Below are 6,000 nucleotides of genomic sequence, written 5' to 3' on the forward strand. Positions count from 1 at the left end.
AGTTCCGACAACAATTCCGTCAAAAATTCCGAATTACTTAAACTAAAGTAAAAGATTTAGTATATATTCACTGTATGTTAATAAAGTAATCAGAGTGTAATAAAAATAGATTATAGAATTTACGCTGATGTAACTTTTTGTCTGACTGCACAACATGTAATGGATAAGAAGGTTTGTAGAGATCTGTTTTTGACATGCCTCTAAAAGTAGATTTCATATTAATTTTGTCTCTTCAATGTCAAAAAACTTTCCTTTGAGAGGCAACTTTAGTTTTTAAAAGGAAAAAAAAATCACAAGAAGACAAATTTGAAGAACATGCAGGACGGTTGAGTACACATACTTATTTTCGGAACACAAGCGGTTCTCCGACTGGTTATTGAATAATGTAAAGATGCATTGTCATGCAATACAAAACATTTGGAATACGTTTTCTGGCTGAATAACGTAAGATTAAAAGTCATCTGCTTAATTCACATCTATTTACAAGTCAACTACTCGGGCAATTGCAGAATCGTTTTGATCCTGAGCTTGTAAGACAAACCTAATATCACTGGATTTAAACACTTCTTTAATCTTCCGAGAACGTTCCTTCTTTAGCTCATATTCCAAGAATATTAAGTGAATACAATTATTGCCAAAGAAATTGAATATTCATTTGCACTACGGCTTGGTAGTTTACTAACGAGTTAACAAAACTTAAATTCTGCTTTTTGTGTCTAAGAATACAACAATATTTTAAATATTTACAAATAAAATATTAAATTGGAGATTTAATTGGAGCCTCATCAGTTGCTTAGCATTTGAAAAAAAAAAAAAAAAAAAAAAAAAAAAAAAAAAAAGATTGTTAAATACTAATTGTTTGCTGCTCAGTCTAACCCAGGCTGCATGGTTGGTTTTTGTAGTTTTTTAGGTTCTCTTTACAAAGATTCTCTATGAAAGCATCTTAATCAAATAGCTTCCATGTTCTTTCTATGTTCCAACAACCAACTAACCTAGTTTAAGCGCGATTTCCAAGTAAAGTTACTAGTAAAATCCGAATACTCATTAAAAATCATGTAGCTAGCCAATCGGGAGTAACATGAAAGATACGGCGCCAATAATTGAAATTTTGTTACGGTACGCTGTTTCTTAACTTAGATGGTCATTCCTTAATTAAATAGCCCACTAACGGCCGAGTGGTAAAGACGCTGAACACTGGTAGTTCAGTCCGAGGTTCGAATCCCGCGAACGGGCTGGCCGCATGGGCGGTTTCGTGGTTTTCCCCATGTGTAACGTGTATACGAGCCAGTTTCCCTTAGAAAGTCCTCCACGAAGGCATCCCTCCCTTTAGACAGATAGCCCTCGTGTGCTTTGCCATAATTAAATAATCCACTCCAATCCTTAATTAAATATAATTGATTTGTAAATTCTACTAGAACTGACAGTAAGAATTGAAGTGGAAATAAGTAATATGGTGTGCAATCTCGATTAATATAAAATTAAAAATATTTGCATAGAAAAATGTTTGCATTCAGACAGAAAGTTTTTGGAATATTTGCAATTACTTTATAAGAAGGATTTATTAATAACCGTAATAATTACTTATTATATTACTGATGATTAGGATTCAGTTCTTGACAATTACATTCTAAATTAGAATTTTAAGGATATAATGAAAATACGCTACGCACAAAAATACATTTTAGGAAAAAAAATGAGTTGATTTTTTATGTTTTAAAACTTCTTAAATTCATTTAGTAAACATCGTATCCTCGTTTTTTATTGAATCCAGAATGTTGGTGTCGTTTATATAATTATTCTTACTTGTCCACAGAATCTGCTGACTTATCCAGCCATTAAGTAGCTGCAGATCATTTCTACATAACCATTGAACTTCCATTAATTCAGTCTCTAGAGGGTTGTATGTTTATATCATAATTTGACTTTTATAAAAAATGATTATTCTAAATATTATGTTTCTATAAAAATATATTGTGCTTTAAAAATATGGATGATAGTATCAGCGGCTCTTTCAGCCACTTCAAAAGCAACAGTTTGTTTAGAAATAAATTATGCAGTTAATGTCATAAAATTCAAATAAATATCAAACGAAAATTCTCAGTTTTAGACAATTCGATTTAAACGAAGTAAAGTAGCAGACGATAAAACGCCGAAGGTAAAAATTTACTCTTACAAAAACTTACTCTTAAATTTTTTAAAAAAAGGAAAGATACGAGAGAAATTAAAAAAAAAATAGTTAAAAATTTGAATAATATCATCTATAATTTAAAAAATAGTCTTTCATATAGTATTAATAATATTTATTACGCATCATTGAGGGAAAATTTTCATATAATTAATTCTTCGTAAAATTTTACTTGAAGTTTAAGGTTAAAAATAGCTGTGACAATTCAGTGTAACAAAAATCCATAGACCACATTTGGCGTTATTATCGCTCAAAAAAAAGGTGCAAAATTTCTAAACGCGAAATTATGTAAATTCGTGTATATCTTAGAAAATTTTGAATAAAAAAGTCTAATTTTTTGCAGATATGCTTAAAAATACACCTACTTTAAGATGATGGTAAAAATTTTATAGGTTATAATTCAAAATTTTTTTCGAAAAATTTATAGAAATTATTTAAAAATAGAAATTTAAAATATAAAACGCAAAAAATGGGTAAATTTTATTTGGAATGAACCAAAATTTCGAAATGTGAGAGAAAAAAATCAAAAAAGTTTAATAAAAAAGAGATATTAATAAATATTTGCCAAATTCAATTAACATTGATGAGCTAAAATTTTGAGAGCTAATATTTTTAAAACTATTCGTACGATTTTTACAAAACTTGGTATTCTGGCATAATTTGAGTCGTAGAATCGAAATATGTAAAAAAATTGGTATGTTATTTCAGAAAAAGTCCGATTTTGTGTCAAAATACCTATGTTAGAATAGTGCTATATATAAATCTAATATATATCCTAAGTCGCGCTTTCGAGACATGAGAAATGCAGTTTGAATTTTGTCAATCGGCCCAGTAGAACGGGAGATATAGCACTGTCCAATTTTTTTTTTTTTTTTTTTTTGAGCAGTGTACATAGAGTCATGGAATTTTGAAGGACGTAATCCTACTGCGAATATGGCCATGTGGAAGCCCAAATTTGAAATTTGGAATTTGTTTTATTATCGATTTCATATTTTGTAAAACTTTAACGAATTTTTGAGTAACAAACTCAACGATTTGAAAGCGAGCAATGGCAACAATCCACGGGGGGCGGGGAGGTGAAACCTTTTTATCTCCAGGGCGGGGAAATGTGTTTTGGAAATTCTAAGATAGTCTCATTTTAAAATTATTTTGCGACATTGCTATTGAAGTGAATTTTACGGTTTAAGTGCGAAGAACATGGTATTTAATAAATAAAGGTAACACACAAAACGTTAAAAAAACGCCTCTTTGGACGTAATTTAAAATCTGAAACCTTTCAGTTTTTTTTTTTTTTTTTTTTAATCAACAACTGTTATGGTAACGCAAAAAAATATATTTTACGTGCTGCTTTGAGACTGAGCAGATGCTATCACAGAACGTGCTAACGCGCATCGCAGAACAAATACATAACTTTTAAACATGTGGAAAGAAGGTAATAGATTTTCGCGCCTTTTGCTCTCCCTTTCGAATTTAACGATTTCTGTAACTCCTATCCTGCAAGGAAGGGTACGAGTTCCTTAATACAGTCTGCAGAACTTTTCCAGTAAAAGGATGCATATATGCTAATGTTTGTGTAAAACAAAGCTCTAATTGCTTAATAAATTGAAGGATTTGAAAAAATAAATATAATAATAATAATAATAATAATAATAATAATATAAATATATTATTAATAATAATAATATAAAGTATTTTTAATAATTAAATTCGGGCCCACCAGCGGCCGAGTGGTAAAGTCGCTGAACACTGGTAGTTCGGTCCGAGGTTCGAATCCCGCGAACGGGCTGGCTGCATGGGCGCCTTCGTGGTTTTTTTCCCCATGTGTAACGTGTATACGAGCCAGTTTCCCTTAGAAAGTCCTCCACGAAGGCATCCCTCCTCTTAGGCAGATAGCCCTCGAGGCTTTGCCATAATCACACACAATAATTAAATTCTTTATGCTTTATTTATATTTGATTTATTAGTTATTTATTTTTAATTTACGTAGGGCTAGAAAAGTACAGGCATATTTTTTTTTTAATTTTAATTTCATGAGCATGTGAAGAATTTTTTATGAAAGTCTCAAAATATTATTTTAGTTTTTCTTTTGCCTTTTGTTTTACATTATTTTTAGACTGAGCTGAGTCTTAAAAACTTGAGTTCCAATTTTTTTCCAAAGGTAAATTCTTTGGTCGTCACGGTATAGCCGATGATGTCTAGCGTCACACAAAGCTGTCTTTACTCTCGTGCCCTGAAATGAGCTCTCCCATTCTACCTAATTTCCAATTTGAACGTTTCTTATTATCGCTTCCAATTAATGCGATACCATCGACATGTATCTTTTTCGACGGTAGTGGAGGAAAAATGAGAGTTCTGAGCCAGGGATCTTAGGGATCTGGATTTGAGGGAGCTTCTGAGAAGGAAGGCTCAGCAGTGGAAGGGAGGCTTATCTGAAAATGGGGAGAGGGAGCCTTATCAGGAGGTGTATGGGAGTAGGGTAGTTGCTACGTCATAGAAAAAAGATATGCGCTTAGATTATTTTCTTTAGAATTTTATTGGTTCCACGGTAGTCATTATGAGTGAATGAAGGATTTATTAGTTTTCTTATAATGAACAGTTATTAGATATAACATTTATATTCCTATGTAATGAACTTCTTTAAGATGGAGATTCCGTCATTGAAACATCCATTTACCTGTGTCGTTGCGGGCCCCACAGGATGCGGGAAACCCCATTTTGTGAAGAAAATTATTGATCATCGTATTATTTATCCTTTACCTTCACAAATTATTTGGTGTTATGGCGTATATCAAGAACTGTATGACGAAATACGAGGAGTTACCTTTGTGGAAGGACTTCCACAAAGTTCGAATATCCAAGATATTTCTAATGCTGTGGTTATTATTGACGATTTAATGAGTGAATTAGGAAGTAACCCTAAATTAACACGTCTGTTTACGAAAGACAGCCATCATAAGAATATTTCTGTAATTTTTATCGTGCAAAATTTATTTCATAAGGGTAAGGAAATGCGTGAAATATCTTTAAATGCACATTACATTGTTTTATTTAAAAATTCGAGAGATGTTAGCCAAATCTCTCATTTGGGGCGTCAGTTATATCCAGGTCGCGCCAAATTTTTCCAGGAAGTGTATTGCGATGCCACTCTTAAGCCTTATAGTTATTTGCTAATTGACTTAATGCCTCAAACAAAGGACGATTTGAGACTGCGCACTGGTATCTTTGCAGACGATATATATTACGCTTACGTACCGCGCTAAATCACTTAGACGTTCTACGCTCTAGATGGATGCTGTGATTGATTTCGAAGGCTTTCAGTTAAAGCCTAACTGTTATGTTATAAAAGAGCTTTCGTTTTTTTCTGTTTGCGATGGTTCCCATGGCTGCTGGACTTTCCTTCCACCTAAACCTTCAGAAGAGCTTTCTGCTAAAGAAAGAAAACAAATTTCTTGGGTCACAAGGAATATGCATCACCTACACTGGGACAGCGGTGAGTTGCCTTATTCAAAGCTAAGAACTATACTGAGTTTCCTTTTTGATATGTATCCTAAAATTTATACTAAAGGTCTAGAAAAAGCAAAATTTTTTGAATACTTATCAAGTCGTAGTATTTATAACTTAGATGACTTTGAATGTCCTAGAATTAGCGAGATTTCGAAGCCAAATGTGAAGTGCGCTTTTCATAAGCCTTATTTTCTGCATTGCGCAGTTGTAAAGCTGCTGCATACGCATGTTTCCTTTCTAAATAAAAATGGCTTAATGATGTAAATGACGTTCAGTAACCGTTAACATGTCAAATTGTGCACAACAACATT

The sequence above is a fragment of the Stegodyphus dumicola genome, chromosome 5 (genome assembly GCF_044657685.1).
Source record: "Stegodyphus dumicola isolate Sdum_Otavi_A_Nest chromosome 5, ASM4465768v1".
NCBI lineage: Eukaryota > Metazoa > Arthropoda > Arachnida > Araneae > Eresidae > Stegodyphus > Stegodyphus dumicola.